This window comes from Myotis myotis, unplaced genomic scaffold (genome assembly GCF_014108235.1).
Source record: "Myotis myotis isolate mMyoMyo1 unplaced genomic scaffold, mMyoMyo1.p scaffold_m19_p_5, whole genome shotgun sequence".
NCBI lineage: Eukaryota > Metazoa > Chordata > Mammalia > Chiroptera > Vespertilionidae > Myotis > Myotis myotis.
In genome coordinates this window covers 89,370,742-89,393,939 of record NW_023416357.1, presented here as the reverse complement: position 1 = coordinate 89,393,939, position 23,198 = coordinate 89,370,742, and the positions used below count along the sequence as shown (strand labels likewise).

General features: G+C 40.5%; 1 long non-coding RNA gene across 1 annotated transcript; it reads right to left on the bottom strand.

Moving 5' to 3' along the window:
- Positions 1-305: 305 nt before the first annotated feature.
- Positions 306-21,667, bottom strand: LOC118655717. Its single transcript, XR_004967359.1, has 3 exons — positions 21,283-21,667; positions 18,753-18,872; positions 306-374 (listed from the first exon to the last, which is right to left on the bottom strand). It is a non-coding gene; the product is annotated as an uncharacterized LOC118655717 (long non-coding RNA).
- Positions 21,668-23,198: the final 1,531 nt, after the last annotated feature.

Genomic DNA, 23,198 nt, shown 5'->3' with positions numbered 1-23,198 from the left:
TGACGCCCATTTCTTATTTTATAACATAAAGTAGTATCTTGAGCCATGTCTGGCCCATAATAGAGGCTTGATAAATATTCATCGAATAACTACAGTCACTTTTATTACAACTGACTTTTCATCATCACAGTGGCTATTGTTTTCGTCTGCTCAGCATCACACCCCCCACCGCCCTTCTGTAACAGGCCCCACCCCGCTGACCACAATAATCTGGCCCATCATGAGGACATGACACAAACTCAATCGGAGTTTTTCCTCAGGACGTTTTCCAATTGAAACTAGTGATAAAAGTACCTTTTTTCTTTGTGGGTAAGAATGTTTGCGAGAGCAGCTGAAGCAATGCCTTCTAGGAGAAGCCGGTCCTGAGCTGGAATCTAAAGGGGAGAAAGAAGCAAAAACGAAAGAGCAAAACAGAATGGACAGTGTGGAGTCCTTGGACCCAGCTGTCCTGAGGCCACACCCACCCCCGCCTTTTCCTGGGTTTGGATGGTTCAATGGGTTGGAGTGACTTTCCATACACTAAAAGTTTTCTGGTTCAATTCCCAGTCAGGGTACATACCGAGGTTCCAGGTTCTCTCTCCAGTCAGGGGGCATACGAGAGGTAATCAATCAATGTTTCTCTCTCACATTGATCTCTCTCTCAAAAAAAAAAAAAAAACAATAAAAAAATATCCTCAGGTAAGGATTAAAATAAAATTAGTTTCAGATTAACCAAAGAACTTATATGCCTTTATGCATAACCCATGGACACAGACAATAGTGCGGTGAAGGCCTGGGGAGAGGCAGGAGAGGGGTAGAGAGGATCAATGGGGGTGGGGAGGGGAGGGGGACATCTATAATACCTTCAACAATAAACACAATTTAAAAATTAAAGCTCTCCAGTGATCCCAATGTGGGGCCCAGGTTGAGAACCCTTGACTCAAAGGTCCAGGTTTGCCTTTACCATCAAAGAGACTTCCTGCACCCCTTTCCCACCAGAATTGCGAAGGTGCACGATCCCTCACAGACTTAAACTGGGATCCAGAATTAAAATGGGATTTCCAGAATTAACTTGGGATTTCAGTTAAAACACTTTCCAGACAGCCCTAGCCAGTTTTGCTCAGTGGATAGAGCATCGGCCTTTGGACTGAAGGGTCCCAGGTTCAGTTCCAGTCAAGGGCACATGCCCAGGTTGTGGACTCGATCCCCAGTAGGGGCGGGGGGCATGCAGGAGGCAACTGATCAGTGATTCTCTCTCATCATTGATGTTTCTTTTTTTTTTTTTAATATATTTTTTATTGATTTTTTACAGAGAGGAAGGGAGAGAGAGATAGAGAGTTAGAAACATCGATGAGAGAGAAACATCGATCAGCTGCCTCCTGCACATCTCCCACTGGGGATATGCCCACAACCCAGGTACATGCCCTTGACCGGAATCGAACCTGGGACCTTTCAGTCCGCAAGCCGACGCTCTATCCACTGAGCCAAACCGGTTTCGGCTCATCATTGATGTTTCTAGTTCTCTCTCCTTCTCCCTTACTCTCTGGACTCAATAAAAAAAAAAAATCCAAACTATTAAAACATACTTTTAAGGCAGAAAAATAAGGCTTTTTTAGGGGGGAGAATAGAGGTTTCCTACATTGATTGTGCAGTGTTGTTTATTTAGGCCATAAAGGGAGGTAGTCAGAACATGATAAACAAAACCTTATTAAGTCCTGGTGACTCACTCCTTTTGCCAATCCAGCAGCTAACAAAACAGGAGAGACGCGGGAAGACATTATCTGAGTCTTGTGGCACCCTCATCACTCCACGTTTGGGTATGAGCACCTAAATCCTGACTCTTACACAACAGCAAGAACAATAACAATAATAATAACACATGTTACGCAGACAGTGGGGCTTTCTGCCATATTTTCATCCCATTTTCAGGGAGTGTCTGAAAGGACAAAGACCTTTTCTTTGGAGGAGACTTGCAGAGAGACAAAATGTGGGGTCTGTCACTGCGTTTATCCATCAGTCTGTCACCGGATTGCAAGGAACTAATCCATCACACCATTATTCTTCCCTTTTCCAGCGAGGAGAGTTGCTGCCCAGTTCTCAATGCGGACTTTTAGACAGAAATAAAGCTGTCCCGGCAACGTGTTCCATTGTGCTCTCTGGTGAGTCTGAGCTCTCTGGTGAGTTGGATTGCAGCCCATGGGACAGAGAGGATGGCAGGTCGAAGACATTAGTTTGCACCCGCTGGAAAGGTTTGGATCCATCCTGCCAAGTAGACATGGCCTTGCACTGCCTTCCGGCTTTGGACTCCAGGACCAAGTGTGGCACCACTGAGGAGGCAGCCAGCCTTCAGCCGCTCTCTGGAAGGGTCCTTGTTTTACACGTTTGATCTGTGGGCCCGGTGGGTGGGAAGTATGCTCAAAGTTAACCAGCTGGCTTGGGGTTAAAAAGATGAGATTTGGACCCAAGCAGGCGTGGGTTCTCTATGTCAGCTCGGGCTGCTGTAACAAAGGGCCACAACCTGGAGGCTTACACAACAGAAATTCATTTTTTCTGAGTTCTGAAGGCAAAAAGTCCAAGATCAGGGTGGGTTTCAGGTGAGAGTTCTCTTCCTGGTGAAGCATGGTAGCAGCCATGCTTGGGTAAAGATTGCTGTTTAATATTTTAACCCTGCTGATCTGTAATTATTTGCTGCTAAAATAATAGAAAAGTTATTTTGATTTTCTGAACTTATATAAGTTATCCCATTCGATTGAATACTCCATTGATTTGAATACCCCCATTGATAGCAATCTTACTGGTCTTTCGAAACACATTCCCCTGCACCTGGAGACCAGGACAGCACAATTACTCAGTGGCTCCAGATAATGTGTTTCCGTTGACTCAGTGGTCCCAAGACCCGAAACTATAATTAATCTTTGTAACTAACTTGCTCAATCTAAGCTTCTGTATCAAACTGCTTTTTGCAAACCAGGTTCCTCATTCCAAACCTCGAGATGTAATCAATATCTTTGTAATATTTGCCTATATAAGTCTGATGTTCCGGCCAAGAGGGACTACGAGATTTGGAGAGCATTGCCCCCTCGTAGTCCCGGCTTTGAAATAAATGTGGCTCCTTAATTCGACTTCTTGAGGCATCCTTGTGTGATTTGCAGGGTACATTACAACACTGGCTTGCAGACAGCCACCTTCTTGCTGTGTCCTCGCATGCCAGAGAGCAATCTCTGGTATTTCTTCCTCTTCTTACAAGGGTACTAGTCCGATCAGATCGAGGCCCACCTTTATGACCTCATTTAACCTTAATTACCTTCCTAGCTCCAAATGCAAGCAAGTCACACTGGGGGTTAGGGCTTCAACACATGATTGGGGGGAGACACAGTTCTGTTCATAACAGGTTCCATCCCAGCTCTGCCATCTATCTGTGTGACTCTGGGCCTCATTTTCATCACCTGGTCAAATGGAGATAATGATATCTAATTCCACCCGGCCGGCGTGGCTCAGTGGCTGAGCGTCGACCTAAGAACAAGGAGGTTATGGTTCAATTCCCAGTCAGGGAACATGCCCGGGTTACAGGCTTAATCCCCAGTGTGGGGTGTACAGGAGGCAGCCAATCAATGCTTCTCTCTCATCATTGATGTTTCTATCTCAACCTCCCATCCCTTCCTCTATGAAATCAATAAAAATATATGTAAAAATACACACACACGCGCACACACACACACACACATATATATATATATATATATATATATATATATATATATATATATTTTTTTTTTTTTCCCCCAGAGTTTCTCACAGTTGAATGAGATGCTGCCTGCAAAGGTATCAGCATAGTACCTCCCACATAAAAATCACTATTTTCTTTCAGTTTGGCACCTGAAGTTCAAACAACACTGACTCAGTCAAGCGGTGAAGTGAATTCAGTTGCATTTTGAAAGCCACCTGTTTCCTCCCTGCACTTGGACCCACTACAGAGCCCACTTGGAACCCAACCTTTCTCATCCAGCTGAAACTAAAGTCAACATCTGCTCCATCCATTCCTTCCAGCAGAGCTCTTATTTCCACTGAGGCATCATGGACTTGGGGTCAGTGAGACCTGAGTTCAAATCCTGCTCCACTGCTCACTAGTTGTGTAAATTACACAAGGCATGTATCCTCTTCATCTTAGTCAGATCAGGCTGCCATAACAAAACGCCACAGATTGGGTAGCTTAAACAGCAAACATTTATTCATCATAGTTCTGGACACCAGGAAGTCCAAGATCAAGGTGCCAGCCCATTCTGTTCCTGGTAAGAGCTTTCTCCTGGCTTGCAGACAGCTGCCTTCTCCCTGAATCTTCAAACAGTCAAGTAGGAGGGAGGGAGAGAGAGGGGAGTGGGGGGAGAGAGGGAGGGAGAGAGAGAGGGGAGAGAGAGAGAGAGAGAGAGAGAGAGAGAGAGAGAGAGAGATCTAGACTCTTCCTCTTCTTAAAAGAACACTAATCCAATCATGAGAGCCCCATATTTATGACCTCATCTACCCTAATTATGGCCCCACCTTCAAATACCATCACCAGGGGTTAGGGCGTTAACATATGAACTTTGAGGGGACACAAACGTGTGGTCCATAGCACTCTCTAAAATGGACTCACAGGATTCTTTCCATTAAAAGATAAAAAAAATCCAGACCAAAGCTGGACTAAGGGCAAAAGGGACTTTGCTGATTCACAAACTGAGAAGTCCAAGGATGTTCTGGCTTGAGGGGTGTCTGGATTCAGAGACTCCAATGACAACTGAATCTAGTCTCCTCTTTCCACTTCTCTTTCCTTGGAGTCGGTATTATTCTCAGGCAGGCTAGGATGCCTCTATCTCCTCTAGGCTCGCATTCTACAGCCTGTGCTCACCAAGCCAAAGAAAAAGACAAGCGGGTGCCTGAACCTCCAACAGAAGTTCCATGTCAGCTTCTCATTGGCCTCATGCATGCACCCTGAACCAACTGCAGAGGCCAGAGGGGGAGGATGTTCAAACTGGCCAGTTCTCAGGCACAAGGAGCTGACAGGGGATCATTTCTACCTGAGCTGTGTGCTAATAGCAAAAGAAGGGGCAAAGGTCGGATAAGAAAAGACAGCAGATGCCCGCTATATTCCAGTGTCCATAAATTGGGAATATGGCACCAGACTTTCAGGACTGCTATAAGAACAGAATTAAATAACATGAGTGTTAATATCATACTACACTAATAGCACCATCTGGGACTAGATAAATTATTTATTGCGCGCGCATGCACACACACACACACACACACACACACACACACACACGTGCACGCGCTATTCTAATTCCATAAGGCCTGCCCTTGACATTCTTGCTTCCCCCCTGCTGGGGCAGTCCTACAACTCCTCTAACCCGAAGTAGAAATGATCAATGGAAAGCATTGTTAGGCACACTGATCTTGCTGAGGCAAGATGCTAATTAATGAGGCCTCAGCCAAGATGAGGAAGGCTTTCAAAGGGACATCTCCAGAGTTTCCCAGAGGGAGAGATCAAAGCCCCGGAAATGCTTTGAATGAGGGAGCCACTGGGGTCTCAGGGATTCCCCAGTGAAATGCAAATGAACCTGGGAAGGGTTTATCTAAAATACCAGCTAATAGCTCAGTTATCACTTGGCGCAGAGCAGGGATTATCTGAAACTGGGACCTGATCGGGACTCTGGAGGGAGAAGGGAAAGGAAGGCATAGAAAGTGAGAGCAAAGAGAAGGTGCCTAATTTCTGCTTTTAATTTTTCCTGGGGCATAATTTCCACACACTTCCTCTCAAATATGAGCTGAAAAAAGTAATAGTAACTACAGTTTAGAGACTATTTCCTATGTGCCAGGCTCTTTGATGGGCATTCAGGGAAATGAGTTTCTTTAACCCCAGCTCCCACTGTGCCCTTAGCTGTGTGGCCTTGGACAAGTTACAGCAGCTCAATGAGACCTCATTTCCTTTTTTCAGCAAAAGCATTTAACAATAAGGGGTTAACATGTTGAGTATTTACTCTACCCCAGCCATGTTTTTATAGTCACTCACTTAAGTTGCATAATATCCCTGTGAAGTACTATCTTTATTCTACATATTTAGAGAGGTTAAGTAACTTGCCCAAAGTCACATAGCCAGGAACTAACAGAGCCTAGATTTTAACACAGGAAAGCCCAAGCTCTTGGCCTCTATATTGCCTCCTAACACTGACTCAACAAAGAGTAAGTCTTCAATAACATTAGCTGTTATTGCTATTTCTCTATGGCAATAAAATGATATTAATAATGAAGAAATATGTTTATCACCAACACTATCATTATTAAAAGATTCCACAAAGGTAATTTTATTTTAGAAAATAAAAATAATCAAATGAACTATCAGGTATTTAAAACTACTTACAGGTATTTAAAATTTAGCCAGCATTGAAAAAACTGTTAAAGAGCCTCTTTAAGAAGGAAGGAAGGAAGGAAGGAAGGAAGGAAGGAAGGAAGGAAGGAAGGAAGGAAGGAAGGAAAGGCAGAACATAGGTATAAAGAATAAAATGGCAATAAATAAGTACCTATCTATAATAATAAAAGTGTAATATGCAAATCGACCAAATGGCCGAACAACAGAATGACCGTCCAGACAACCATGCTATGACACACAGTGGTGCCAGGCTAGCCAAGGCGGTGTGATGCAATTGGTTAGGGGAGCCCCGCCATTACCCCATGATTGCCCTGCAGAGGGAGACCCAGGCCACCCTCTGCAGGGCAATCGATTGTGGGGCTCCCAGACTGCGGACTGCTAGAGGGCACAGACAGGCCAGGCTGAGGGAAACCCCCCCCCCCCCCCGCCGCCGGGTGCACAAATTTCATGCACCGAGTCTCTAGTCAATAATAACTTTAAATGTAAATGGTTTAAATGCTCCAATCAAAAGACATAGGGTAGCTGAATAGATAAGAAAATATGAGAAAATAAGAAAATATATATATATGCTGTCTATAAGAGACTCACCTCAGAACAAAACATACACACAGAATGAAAGTGAAGGGATGGAAAAAATAGTCCATGCAAATGAAAATTTTAAAAAAGCAGGGGTACCAATACTTATATCAGACAAAATAGACTTCAAAACAAAGGCCATAAAAGAGACAAAGAAGGGTATTATATAATAGTAAAGGATAAGATATAACCCTTGTAAACATATATACTCAACATAGGAGCATCTAATATATATAGAAAATCTTGTGGACATTCAAGGAGAGATTGACAGCAATGCAGTCATAGTTGGGGATTTTAACGCCCCACTGACATCAATAGATTTTTCCAGACAAAAAATTTAACAAGGCAACAGAGATCTTAAACAACACATTGGACTAGGTGGATTTAATGGATATTTATAAAACATTTCATCCCAAAGCAGCAGAATATGCATTCTTCTCAAGTACACATGAAACATTCTCTAAAATAGGCCACATGTTAGGACACAAGATAAATCTTAATAAATTCAAGAAGATAGAAATCATATCAAACATCTTCTCTGACCACAATGGTATAAAACTAGAAATCAATTACAATTAAAAAACTGGAAAACACTCAAACACATGGAAGCTGAATAACATGTTAATAAACAATGAATGGGTTAACAATGAGATCAAGAAAGAGATCAAAAGTTACCTGGAGACAAATGAAAAGGAACCCACAACAACCCAAAATCTATGGGACACAGAGAAAGCAGTCCTTAGAGGAAAATTCATATTACAAGCCTATCTCAAGAAGAAAAATCTCAAATAAGCAATTTAACCCCTACACCTAAAAGAATTAGAAAAACAATAAATTCCAGAGTAAGTAGAAGGAAGAAAATAATATAGATTAGAGTGGAAATAAATGACATAGACTAAAAAAACAAACAAAACAAAAATCAATGAAACAAAGAGCTGGTTCTTTGAAAAAATTAACAAGTTTGACAAACCTTTAACCAGACTCATCAAGAAAAAAAGAGAGATGACCCAAATAAATAAAATCAGAAATGAAACAGGAGAGGTAACAACTAATTCCACAAAAATACAAAGAACTGTAAGAAAATATATGCCAAAAATTGTGTAAGTTCCTAACAGAAATGGACAATCTTCCAAAACTGAATCAGGAAAAATTTAAAAATCTGAATAGACCAATTACAACTAATGAAATCAATTTATAATTTAAAAAAAAAAAAAAAAAAAAAAAACAACTCCCAACAAACAAAAGTCCTGGGCTGAATGACTTTAGGCAAATTTTACCAAACATTGAAAGAACTATCCTTCTCCAACGATCCCAAAAAATTCAAGAGGAGGAAAGACTTCCATGCTCATTTTACAAAGCCAGTATTATCCTAATTCCAAAGGAGATAAAGACACTACAAAGAAAGAGAATTATAGGCCAATATCCCTGATGAACATTGATGCTAAAATCCTCAACAAAATATTAGCAAATCAGATCCAGAAATACATTAAAATGATCATACACCATGACCAAGTGGGATTTATTCCTGGGATTCAAGGCTGGCACAATATTTACAAATCAAAAACATGATATACCACATAAACAAAATGAAGGATAAAAATCACATGATATCAATAAATGCAGAAAAAGCATTTGATAAAATCCAGCACCCATTTATGATAAAAACTCTCGGCAAAGAGGAAATAGAGGGAACATACCACAACATATGAGAGGCCACATAGGATAAACCCACAGCCAATATCGTACTCAATGGGCAAAAACTAAAAGCATTTCTCATAAGATCAAGAACAAGACAGGCATGTATGCTTTCACCACTCTTACTCAACATAGTACTAGAAGTTCTAGCCAAAGCAATCAGACAAGAAGACGAAATAAAAGGCATCCATATTGGAAATAGAGGGAATAAAACTGTCATTATTTGTAGATGATGTGATACTCTATATAGATAACCCTAAAGATTCCACACACCAAAAAAACCTACTAAAACTAATTAATGAATTCAGTAAAATAACAGAATACAAAATTAATATTCAGAAATCAGTGGCATTTTTATACACCAGTAATATATTATCAGAAAGAGAAATTGAGGAAACAATCCCATTTACTATTGCAACAACAACAAAATAAAGTACCTAGGAATAAATTTAACCAAGGAAGTAAAAGACCTGTACTCAGAAAATTATAGGATAATGAAGAAAGAAATTGAGGAAGATACAAGTAAGTGGAAGCATATATCATGTTCATGGATAGGAAGAATTAACATCATTAAAATGCCCATACTATCTAAAGCAATCTATAGATTCAACACAATTTCTATTAAAATATCAGTGGCATATTTCACAGAACTAGAACAAATGTTCCAAAAACTTATATGAACCCAAAACTTAAATGGACCCCAAATAGCCTCAGCAATTTGGAGAAAGAAGAACAAAGTTGGAAGTCTCATACTACCTGATATCAAACTATATTACAAGGTCATAGTAATCAAAATAGCATGATATTGGCATAAGAATGGGCATTTAGATCAATGGAACAGAACAGAGAGCCCAGAAATAAACCTATGCCATATGGTCAATTAATATTTAACAAAGGAGGCAAGAACATGCAATGGGTAAAGATAGTCTCTTCATTAAATAATGTTCAGAAAATAGGACAGATATGTGCAAAAAAAAAAAATGAAACTAGACCACCTTCTTACACCATACACAAGAATAAACTCAAAATGGATTAAAGACTTTAAATGTAAGTCTCAGAACCATAAAAATCCTGGAAGAAAACATAGGCAGTAAAATCTCTGACATTTCTCATAGCAATATTTTTGTCAATATATCTCCTTAGGCAAGAGAAATAACAGAAAAAAAAATAAGCAAATTGGACTACATCAAGCTAAAAAGCTTTTGCACAACAAAAGCAATTGCCAACAAATGAAAAGACAACCCCCTGAATCAAGGAACATATTCACCAATGATACTCTTAAAGGGTTAGTTTCCAAAATTTATAAAGAAGTTATATAAATCAATATATAACTTGCAAGAAAACAAGCAATCCAATTAAAAAATGGGCAAAGTACTTGAATCGGCACTTCTCCTAAGAGGACACACAGAAGGCCAACAGACATATGAAAAGATGCTTAAAGTCACTAATCATCAGAGAGATGCAAATTACAACCATAATGAGATATCACTCACCTTTGTCAGATGGCTATCATGAATAAATCAACAAACAACAAGTGTTGGTGAGAATGTGAAGAAAAGAAAACCCTCATGTACTGTTGGTGGGAATGCAGACTGACGCAGCCACTGTAGAAAACAGTATGGAGTTTCCACAAAAAATTAAAAATGGAACTACCTTATGATCCAACAATTCTACTTCTGGGAATAGATCCAAAGAAACCTGAAACACTAATTAGAAAGAATAGATGCACCCCTATGTTCATAGCGGCATTATTTACAATAGCCAAGATTTGGAAACAACTGAAGCGTCCATCAGTAGATGAATGGATAAAAAAGCTGTGGTACATTTACACAATGGAATACTACTTGGTCATAAAAAAGAAGGAACACTTACCTTTTGCCACAGCATGGATATACCTGAAGAATATTATGCTAAGTGAAATAAGCCAGTCAGAGAAAGACAAGTATCATATGGTTTCACTTATATGTGGAATCCAATGAACAAAAAATCTAACCAACAAAATAGAAACAGAAGCACAGATACATAAAATAGGCTGACAGCTGTCAAAGGTGAGAGGGTTGGGGGACTAGGTGAAAAAGGTGAAAGAGTTAAGAAAAAAATACATAGATACAGATAACAGTGTGGTGACTGCCAGAGGGAAAGGAGTGTTGGGGGAGGTGGAAGAGGGCAAGGGAAGACAAATGGTGGCGGAAAGAGATGTGATTTTGGTGGGTGAGTGCATAATGCAGTATGCAGATGGTGTGTCATTGATTTGTACACTTGACACATGTAGGCTTTTATTAACCAATGTCACCCCAATAAATTCAATTAAAAATGTAAAAAAATAAAATAAAAGCAAGTAATAGAAACCTAATCTAACATACCCAAGCAAGAAACTAATATTTATCAAGAAGGGTACTTGGAAGGTCATGGAAATTAAGGGGAACCATATAGATATAGATATGGATATAGATATGTAGATGGATGTGTTAATTACCAGATGGGAGAAGTGCTTCCACAATGTATATGTATATCAACTCATCACACTTTAAATAGCTTACAATTTTATTTGCCAATTATACCTCAATAAAGCTGAAAAATTTTTTTTTTACAAAAAGGGGAACAGAAACTCAACAGCCTTCAAAGTAAATGGCTTTGCTTCCATCACCTCTCTCCTCTGTGCCTTGGCTCAAGACTCAGATTCCCAGCAGGGGGTGCTGGGTTGACCAGGGGAAGTCAGGGACCAACCTATAGCCAGGGGGTAGAGTTCCATGACTGGCAGCCCCATCAGGGCCCAGCAATACAGACAAAGGGTAATTCCCCAAAGTGACACTGAGCAAACAGAAACACCAGTGACAAATAGAATCACTCCTATAACACTGGGCTCCTTCTAAGAATGACAGGGCCCACTGGGAGAGAGATCCTTACCGAAGCTTTACAATCTGTCATTGGAACCGCTTCCAGACAGGCACAAAGGGCTGAAATCACAGTGATAATGTTATACTCAGTCAAGAGTCTGAAGGGTCTCAGACCCTCCTTGAGATTCAAGGCCAGAGCTTGGGAAGGACTTTCAAGGTACTTAAGCCGCTTCTCAAGGTGCTGCACCCAGAAGAAAATGCTAACTGGATTTATGAGGCACATTATTGATAAACCCAATGACCATGTGTCATAATTCATTATGCTGACAGAGAAGCAAATGGCACTAACGGCTTTGTAGTAACTAGACAGACCTGAGTCTGATTTATGTGTTGAGTGCAAATTGCTCCCAGGAGTACCCAGAATGACAGGACTCAACCACCTCTTCCGAGTGCTTCTTGATTGGTCCTTCCTCTGTGTCTGAGGATTCACTAGGCAGATGACCTTTGCAAGGTCATCCTGGCTTGTTAGATCTGTGCTGGACATAAAGATAAGGGGTGAAACCATACCCATGACGATTGCCTTTGAAATGGGACACAGCCACTGCTGGACATTCTTAACATACTCTGGAAAGAGATATAATTTCCCCTGCCTTCCCATGAGAGCTGCTTGCAAGGCATAACAAGCCATTTATGTAAGTGTTTCTCCTAAGACTTATTGACAACCATTAAGAAACAGACTCTCTGTTAGAGACTCATGGTTACAAAAATATGAAAGTTGTAGTAGCTCCTACCCCCAAGCTTCTCACAGCCTACTGGAGACTGAGCATGTTAGAAAATATACGAAAATAGGAGTGAAAAGACCCAGGTTCTTATCACATCAGGACCATTTATCTATTTATTCAAATTCAAGCATATCATATACGCTCTTTGAGCCCCAGTTTCCTCATCTAAAAGATGCAGATTATGGTTAATCTATACCTGAATCAAAGACCTTTGGAAAGCTCAAACAAACTGGAGCACATGAAACTGTGGAACTCACTCTATAAATCCAGTGTGATTCTCACATTCGTGTTCATTACCATACATTCCTCGAGGATCAATTATTCACAGACTTATGCCAAATACTTAAGGTTTAAATCTACTCTAGTGCCTTAAACTTCAAATAAAAGCTATTCCCATTTGTATTAGTCTGCTATGGCTGCCTAACAAAGCAGCACAGACTGGCTGGCTTGAACAACACAAATTTATTTTCTCACAGTTTTGGAGGCTGGAAGTCCAAGATCAAGGTACTGGCAGGGTTGGTTCTGGTGAGACCTCTCTCTGTGGCTGGCAGATGGTACTTCCTTACTGTGTCTCCACTTGGTCTTTTCTCTGTGCACACGCACTTCCTCTTCTTATAAGGATGTCAGTCTATTGGATTAGGGTCCTACCTTATGATCTCACTCAACTTTAATTACCTCTTTAAAGGTTCTATTTCCAAATATATTCACATTGGGGATTAGGGCTTCAACCTATGAATTTGGGAGAGGGACATGCTTCAGTACATAACATTATACAAACTGACAAACTCAATAAGAACATCACTTTTTATGACACTAGAGGTCCGGTGCACGAATCATGCCCTGGTGGGGTCCAGCCAGTCTGCCAAGTCTATTGGCTTAGATGAACCACTGTTATGAAATGGATTGTAGAGTCAACCATGATGCCTGCTGTGCTTCCTGGCCTCAAGGAGTTCCTATTCTAGAGATGAAACGGCACAGGTGTCTTTGTAAAGGGGAGGATGGGAGGGTAAAGTTTTCTTTTTTAAATTTTTATGTGTATATCTGTTCTTTGTATTCATTTGGATAGAAAGGGCAAAGTCTAGAGGTTAAATGAAAGAAGATTGTTCCATGGAGAAATGGTACAGTTGTGTGATTAACTTTTCACCTCTCTACTAGGGAGGGAAAGGAACCTCTCTCTGAGCATCTATGGGCAGTCGCTGTGAGTGTTACTAGTTTGTGATCTCATTTTACTAATCATTTACAAGAATACTTGTAACATGAGCATTATTCCTGCTGTAGAAGAATCAGAGGCCCAGAGGTTCAAGAAATGTGTTCAAGGTCACTCGGCTCATGGTGGAGTCAGAACCAGAACACAGGTGTCCGGTTCCACATCCATATTAGCTCCAGCACATTGTGATGATTCCTAAAGGCAATTGGACACGATCCTCCCCCCCCCCTTTTATAATAGCTACAACAATAATAGGAAGTACCATTTATTGAGCACTCACCATTAGTCAGGCATTGTACAGAATACTTAGAACATGATAGCAACAAAAATATATAATGTGTCTAGGAATTTATCATCTCCCCCAGAAAAATGAAGGAACTAGAGCTTCATGAAACAAAGTAAAGCTCTTATAAAGACCATTAAAAAGACCTGATAAATTAAGACAAATACCATGTTCATGAACAGAATAATTTAACTTTGTAGGGATATTAATTTTCTCCCAACATTAATAAATGGATTTAATGTAGTTCTAATCAGAATACCAGCAGAATTTTTTTTGAAGAATTTGAAAACTGACTCTAATATAGAGAAAGAAATTTTAAAATTTTTGAAAGGCATGCCAATGTAAAGTAATTTTGAAGAAATGGAAGTAGAGGATGGATTTACTTTAATATTAAGACATATTCCTAAGTCATCATGATTTCTTTAAGTATAGCGCAGCCTTAGGAACAAATGAATAGATCAGTAAAGCAGCATAGACACTCCAGAAACACTCCAACATGTATAGGAAACCTGGTGTCGTATCCCAATTGGGAAAGGTCGAATTATTTGGTAGATTTTGTTGGGGACATTGGTTCGCTGTACGGGAAAAGTAAAATTGGATTCCTTCCTTCACATCTGAATGTGAAAGACAAATTATAAAAGTAATCAAAGAAAATAGAGGGAACACCTTTGTGACTTTAGAATTGGGCAGGTTCTTAAGCACGATCTTAAAAAAAAAAAAAAAAAGCCAGTAATAAAGAAGGAACATGAAGTGTTCGACTACATTAAAAGTGAGATTTCTGCTCAGAAAGGGACATCATCTGCACATTTAATGCACTCATAGACCGTGAGAAGTTATCTGCAACATCTAAAACCCAGGTGGTGCTGATATCTAGAGAAACTCATACAAAATAACTAGAAAATTTCAGGAAACCCAGTAGAAAAATGAATAATACCTATGAAAAGAAAATTAAGGAGGAAACACATATGGCTAATAGGAGTGTGAAGAGATACTCAACCTCATTAGTAATCAGAGACAAGCAAATTAAACTAACAATGATGTAGCACTTACACCCTTAAGATTGGCAAAATTACCAAGTCAGTGGACATCAAGTGCCAGGGAGAAGTGTAAGCAAGAGGGCCGTTCCAAGTAGCAATCTCAGTGCTCAGCGTGGTTAACTATTCACCTGCCCCACACTCTCCACCAGGCTATGTGCCCAGAGAAACTTTCCCACGAGGCCATAAGGACTCATGTATAAGGATGTACCCCATAGCTTTGGGGCTATATTGTGTGTGTGTGTGTGTGTGTGTGTGTGTGTGACAGCAAAGACTTTGGTGTCCCTATTCTTCATCAGGAGGGGAACGGATAAGCAAGTGGCAGTCTGTGCACACGAGGGTTGCTAGGCCACAGAATGTAATGGATTAGCTTTACGTAGGACAACATGAAGAGATGTCCAAATGATAGTGTTGCATGGAGGAAGTAAGGTTTGGGGGCCCAAAACCATTTACGTAAATTAATCAAAACATACAAAAGTATTCTAAATATTTTATCAACTAGGCACACAGATCTGCATTAACGTATAAAAGAAGAACTGGGAAAACATATATTTCATCTACTAGAATGAGTACCGATGGTGTGGCAGGAGAAAACATAATAGAAGGAAGCAAAAGCATGAGGAGCTTGCTCACGTCCCATGAATATGAATAAATCGACTTCTGTGCCCCAGAAGTACCAACTCTGCCCACCAAAATGGTGGGGAAATTGCTTTGTGTGCATTATCTCATTTAAACCTCACAAAAACATTATGAGGGAAGTATCATTGTTTGTCCTATTTTTGTTTTGAAGACTAAGGCTCAGAGAGGGTAAGGAACTTTCACGAGGCCATAGAGTGACTAAATAGTAGGAAAGAGATTTGAAATAGGGCTGTGTGTCTCCAGTTCCTGTCCTCTTAGCATCATACTTGACCATCTGTGTTCAAAGAAAAACTCTACTGAAGTTCAATGTGGTAGAGCATAACAAAGTGCAAGTATATTAAATTATTGCACTCACATCTGGGTTTTCTTAGAATCTAAGATGTTCACATATACATGTTTATTTTTAGTTGACTAGCAGCACCTGACCAAGCAAAACAACAACTTGTGCTCAACAATTTCACAGATTCTAATGAAAAACAAAGCCCAAACCAAAACTGTTTTTTGCAGCCCATCTTTTTTTCATGATGCAGCAACTTGTACCATTAGACTGTCTTTTCCCAAATAAGTTGCATAAGACTTTCAATGCCAAGTGTACAGTTACATAAGAGTCAAAGCCAATATAAACTCAGCACAGCATTTTGTTTCACCTTAACAAAAACCCCAAGAGCAAATTTACCTTCCATAATTATATTGGAGCAGAAAATGCAGTCTTGGCGCTTACTGAGAACCAAGTATTGATAGTTATAGCAAATGCCCATTACATTGTCTACGCTTGATAAATATTGAGTGGATGGGTAAAATGGATGGCTAGAAGGGTGGAGGATGGGTAGATGAATAAGTGGATGGATGGATGGATGAATGGAAGGGTGGATGGAAGGAAGGATGGATAGATGACTGGATGGATGGGAGGCTGGCTGGCTGGATGGATGAGTGGATGGACAGGGTGGTTGAGTGAGTGGGTAAATTACATATGTGCATTCTTAGCTCCATGGCTGATATTTTTAACTAATGACATAACCTAGATGTGTCCATGAGGACATCAGCGTGATGATAGCATTTCAGCCTTCCCCCCAAAAGTGCCCTTGAAAATTTCAGTGCTATTTTAAGCTGGTATTTTCTCTTACCTTTCAGAAAACCTATGAATCTGCCAATGACTATTCCAAACATACAAGCATCTTTTGGGAGATGACAGTAATTTGATTTAGTTCAAAAGCCAAGCCACCCTGGGGACCCTCAAGACTGTGGAAATTGCTTCTTGTTCTTTCTTCCCTTGCATTTTGCCAAGTCTTGGTGTCGGGGAGAAAATTGAAGAGAAAACTTAGCTTAGCACAGCGGTTCTCAACCTGTGGGTCGCCACCCCTTTGGGGATCGAACAACCCTTTCACAGGGGTCGCCTAAGACCATGGGAAAACACATATATAATTACATATTGTTTTTGTGATTAATCACTATGCTTTAATTATGTTCAATTTGTAACAATGAAAATACATCCTGTGTATCAGATATTTACATTATGATTCATAACAGTAGCAAAGTTACAGTTATGAAGTAGCAACGAAAATAATTTTATGGGTGGGGGTCACCACAACATGAGGAACTGTATTAAAGGGTCACGGCATTAGGAAGGTTGAGAACCACTGGCTTAGCAGAGTGTCAGTGCTTTCAAAAAAGAGAGGGCTACATCAGACCCTGGGCTCCGTTCTGTGCTAACACCCTGGGAAATGTGTCCCCTTGAGGCGCCCTTTACAGATGTGGTTTCCATCTAACAGAATCCAGCTACACCAACTCACTGCCTCTCTCCACACACTGAGCTTCTTTGCTTCCTTTGTAGCATTTTCTACACTGGGCAAAGTCACCAGAATTCCATAGCAAATGCATCCATAACATAGACCAGGACTCAAGAGACCAGAGACCAAGAGTGAAAAATTATCATTTAGATTCCTAAAACAATCGTTTCTGTTTCCATAAAAGATTTCCCCTCTAGAGTCATTTTCACTTGAGCTTTGTCCAGCGCCATTAAGCAATGTTCTGCCTGCTCACAAGTTATAAGGAACTCGACTACAGATTCAGTAATGTAGATGTAGCTTTTCTTTTTTAGAAAAGAGAAAATGGCTGTGCCATTTTCCGCATCACAACTAGCCTAATACAGCCTTCATTAACCTATCTATATTGGAATGTATGAAAATACCAAAAAACACTTTAGCTTACAGAATAGCTTTCTCAGTTCTCAACAGAAGGAGGAAATTTCAGGATTATAGGATTATATTTTATGAACGCTGATTCCTGGCCTTGGATAAGGTCTTTAACCATCCTAAGCCTAAATTTGCTCATGTGTAAAGTGGAAAGAAAGTACTCACCTTACAAAGTTGTTGTAAAGATGCCTTCATTCAGTAAGCAGTTTTTGAGAACCTACTCTATGCACACAATACAGTAAGTGCTGGCGTAGGAAAGAAGAAAACTGGATTCAGAGTTGTTCAGGCCCGGGTTGAAACCTTGCTTCCACCGCGTTCCCATTACATGACATTGGGAAATCACTAACCTTCCTCAGCCTCAACTTATCCATGGAGATAATAATGCCTTTCTCCTGGTTTTATAAGGATTAAATCAGATACTACTTGATAAGACATTTAGCACAGTGTCTACATCATAAAAAGTATTAAACAAACAAGGACATTGCTGTAGGAAACACAAGATGGTATGAGCACGCATAAGCCAGTGAAGTGTCTGGTATGCAGAAGGGACACCATAAATGTTAATAGTCCATGTCCCTGGTTACATCATCTCTTTTCCCACAAATGAGGTCATTATCTAATTTGAGTGAGGCAAGGAAAGAGCTAGAAATGGACCAAAGAACCTATGCAAAGCTGGAAGAAGATGCCAGTCACTGGCTGCCTGGAAATCTCATTCTGGTCTCTCCCCAGGGCAGGGAGAAGTACAATTGCATGCATTAGGAACTCCTGAGCTATGGGAGTGAGGCAGGGCCTCTACAGGTAAATACCATATCCTCAGAGCATGGATATGGGACAAACATGAGTAATTCTAGCAATGAGAATTCTTGGAAAGACAGAAGATGTGCTGTGCCCAGACCCTCTTATGAGCTATGGACTGGAGTAGTCCACTGGCAACAGGACAGAAGAGAGCTGATGTCATATTATATTATATTATATTATATTATATTATATTATATTATATTATTATTAACATGGGTAATAGTAGTGCTGAACATACCTCCTACACTTGAGACTCTGGAAGTTGGAAAACAAGTGGCAAAAACCCAACTCAAACTGATTTAAGCCAAAAAAAATTTATTAGCTTACCTAATTGATAGATAAGACTTCAGGCATGCCTAGATTCAAGCACTGAAGCAATATCATCGCCAATCTGTCTTCCTCCATTTCTTGCTGTTTTCCCCGGTTTCGTCTTTCTTCAAAAATGTGCTTCCCATAGAAAGGAAAGATAACCAAAAGGAGGTTTATATCTTGTTCTTTCAAGTATTCCATTCAAAAGAGTTCCCTTTCCCTGTAGTTGTAGTAAAAGTCCCAGGATGCTCACTGGCGCTGATTGGTCCAACTTGAGCAATGATGCCTTGATTGGCCATGTCTGGGTCACATGCCCACCACGATACAAGGAATAGATCAAGGCCATCTGGGTCACCTGCCCTCAAAGGAAAATGGAGTGTTCCTCCTCGAGGAGGAGGCTTGAATCTGCGGACAGGTAAACACCAGTTATCCACCACGCCTTCCTACTGCTCTTTTTCCACAGAACATCTGAGACTGTATTCAGAAGTTAACCAATCTGAGATGACTCACCCAAGGATACAAAGAGAAACAGACTCAGAAATGCCATTACGGCCGTTATTTACATGAAATTTATCACCCTGATTGATCACACAGCATTTGACCTCGGGAACACCCAGTCTCCAAGGGTCTTTGTTTGTTTTTGGTGGGGTTTTTTTTGACAAATTGAAACAAGGTTTACAAAAACTAGCAGATACAATGGTGACTTGCAAAATGAAAAAAATCAACAAGAAACACAATTTGGTATGATTTAATAAAAGATTTGTTTTCACCATTTTCCCCAGGAACCTCAGCACATTTTCTTACCACTGACAGTTATCTCTACCTTTATTGAACAAAGGCACTGGACACGGCTGCCAAGGATCAGTAAAGAAAATCATTCTTTCATTAATAAGACTGTTATTAGCAGAGAAAAAAATAATCCATGTTTGGGGGTTTGCCCTGAACCTGCAGGCCATTTCGAAGAAATATGGCTGACTAGAGCCAACATTATTTCAGGCAATTTCATGATCAAATGTCCTATTAGGTTGTTTAAGATTTTTATAGAGATTGTAAATCAGAACTATTTTCTATTTGCCCTAAATATTTAGGTGCTATAAGGAAAGCAGATCAAATTAAAGGGTATTGTGCGCAGTTTTTACTGAGATCTCCCAGGGATATAAATCATTCCACTTGCGGCATGGACTCCTTCAGTAAATACGTTTTGAAAATAACATCTGATGCTCCTCCGGAGCACTCATTAAAGGGGTGACTTGGGTTACAACAGCAGCCAAGTTCTGCCCATCTTCAAATGGGGAACCATGTGCCAAGATTCAAAGGCTACTACCCAAAGTTTCCTACAGGAATAGTCTTGAGGTACTTTACTCCATTGTTTCAACCCCAAAGAATACCATGGGACAAGAACCAGGAGAAAAAAGGAAAGTGGAACGGACAAAAACCTGTAGGCTCGCTGGAAGGAATCCTTTCTTTTTAAAAACAGAGGGTCAATATCCATCAAAATTTAGAATGCGTATCCCTTGATATAGCAATTTCTGTTTAGAGATTTAACCTACTGATATACTCAGACATGTGCATAAGGATAGATGCCTCATCCCTGGCCAGTGTGACTCAGTGGTTAGAGTGTCAGCCCACACACCCAGGGTCACAGGCTTGATTCCTGGTCAAGGGTGTGTACCTGAGTTGCAGGTTGGATCCCCGCCCTGGTCGGGGTACATGTGGAAGGCAACCAATCAATATGTCTCTCTCACATCGATGTTTCTCTCTCTCTCTCTCTCTCTCCTCCTCCTCTTCCTCCTGCACCTCCTCCTCCCCTCCTCCCCCTCCCTCCCTTCCACTCTCTCTAAAAAAACAATGGAAAAAGTATCCTCGGGTGAAGATTAACAAAAAAAAACACACACAAAAAAAGATAGATGTTCCAGGATATTTAACACAGCCGTGGTTATAGTAGCAAAAGATTGGAAACAATACAAATGTCTTTCAATATGGCTCTGATTAAATAAATTATGGCACAGCCTCACAATGAAAAACAATTCGGCCATTAAACAGAATGAAATGGGCCTAGCTGAGCTGACATAAAACTACCTCTAAGATACATTGGTAAATAGGGGAGAAAAAAGAAGCTGCATAGAAACAAGTATAGTAGATTTTTTTTTAATGTATGCAAATGTGTGCTTGTGCTCACACAGCATACCTCTACCTCCTGGGAGTAGGGGGGTGGGATGTGATGGGAAACAGTTTTTACCTCTGTGGAAAGAAACAGGGATCAGCCATACTCTCACTGTTATATCTTTTAGTACTCCTATTTGAAGTCTTAACATGTGTGCATATGTAATTTTTAGGTAAAATTTTAAACAAAAAGAAATATGCTGCCTTGCATGAAATCTACCAAGAAATATAAAAGATTTCTGAAAAAATAGTAAAACTATTCAGATATACATGAGAGCCCTGGAAAAAAATGGAGAAGTACACCATTTTCTTGGATGGTGTGAAAAATTGAGTGATGATCCCCAGCTCTTCTCTCCCTCCGTTTACAGAATTACACATCCCGTACCTTTGCAATCTTCCGTTTAGTGAGATCTCCCAGGGATATAAATCATTCCACTTGCAGCATGGACTTCTTCAATAAATATGTAACCCCCAGAGGTAACCTCCACTGTAGGTGGACTGTTCTTCCTGACTCACTGATGTCAGTCATGGCCATGTGACTTACTATGGCCAGTAGTGGTAGTGGGTGCGATGTCAGCAGAGACTGTAAATGTGCCTCTGTGGTTTAGCTTGATCTCTTGCACTTGTGCCATCCACCATGAAAAGATTAAAACCTGGGGGGCCATTGGTCCCAGAATGAGGAGCTACATAGAGCAGATCTGGACCAAAACACAGCCTGGAATCAAGCCAAGCTAACCCAACAGAGCCCAGCAGAACCACAGCCTCCACGCAGACCTGTGAGTGAAAAAAACAAAAACAAAAACATTCTTGTTGTGAGCAAATTTTGGGGGATATATGTTATGCAGCGTTATTGTAGCCATATCTGACTGATACATATGGGAAAACTAAATTGCTTCCTTTGGCTCTCTCCCACCTCCTCTAAGAAATTTTTCCTGATTAACCTCACCCCACACTAGACTGTGGTCTTTTCAATAACAAGAGCTGTGTGTTGCCCTAGCTGGTTTGGTTCAAACCAGCTAGGATAGAGCATCAGCCTGCAGACTGAAGGATACCAGGTTCGATTCCAGTCAAGTGCACATGCCCAGGTGGTGGGCTCAATCCCCAGTAGGGGGTGTGCAGGAGGAAGCCGATCAATGATTCTCTCTCATCAATGATGTTTCTCTCTCTCTCCCCTCTCTCCCTTCCTCTCTGAAATCAATAAAAATATTTATTTAAAAAAAACTGTGTGTTATTCATCCCTGCATCCCTAGACTGCTGCATAATGCTCAGCACAGAATTTAAGGACTCAAAAATTTCTTCCCTGACCACTGTTTAATTATTTCAGATCATTAATCACAATCCATAATTATCCTACTATTTTGTCTTATCTCCCTCATTTGAATATAATCTCCCCAGAGTAAATGAATCAATAATTGGGAAAAAGTGAATCTATGACTTTTTCACTCTGATCTGCTTAAGTACTCAGACATCTGTTTTATCACGCCCTCCAAATTTCTCATCTGCCCTAAAAGGCCTTTCAAAAGCTGGTCCCAAACTGCTCCCAGTTCTATCACCCATTCTTTCCCCTTAGGCAATATCATAGAATTTTGCACTTTCCCACCAACTACCCACACTTTCCTCTTTTTCTGCAACATTATCCGTAATGTTTCGTCTGACAAGTTCCCTCTGACATGAATGCCTTCTCTGCCATTCCTGTTTGTCTAAATTCTCACCATCTGTATTATTTTGTATTAGGTTCCTAAAGAAGATAAAAGCTTATTAATCTCTTTTTCTTAGGAAATTTAGAGGTAATCAGAATAAGACTGGACTCTTCCCGGAAGCGGCTAGCGGTGACCTCTGAAAATGGTTCGCTATTCACTTGACCCAGAAAAACCCACAAAATCATGCAAATCAAGATACTCAAATCTTTGTGTTCCCTTGAAGAACGCTCATGAAACTGCCCGGCCCATCAAGGGTATGCATATCTGAAAAGCCACCAAGGATCTGAGGTGTCACTTTAGAGAAGCAATGTGTGCCCCTCCATTATTACGATGGTGGAGTTGCTAAGTGTGCCCGGGCCAGACAGTGGAGCTGGATACAAAGTTGGCAGCCCCAAAAGTACTCAGTTTTTGCTGCACCTGCTTAAGAATGCAAAGAGCAATGCTGAACTTCAGGGTTTAGATGTAGATTCTCTGGTCATTGAGCACATCCACGTTAACGAAGTCCCCAAGACGTGGTGCAGAACTTACAGAGCTTGTGGGTGGAGTAACACACACAGGAGCGCTCCCTGCCACATTGAGATGATCCTACTGAAAAAAAGCA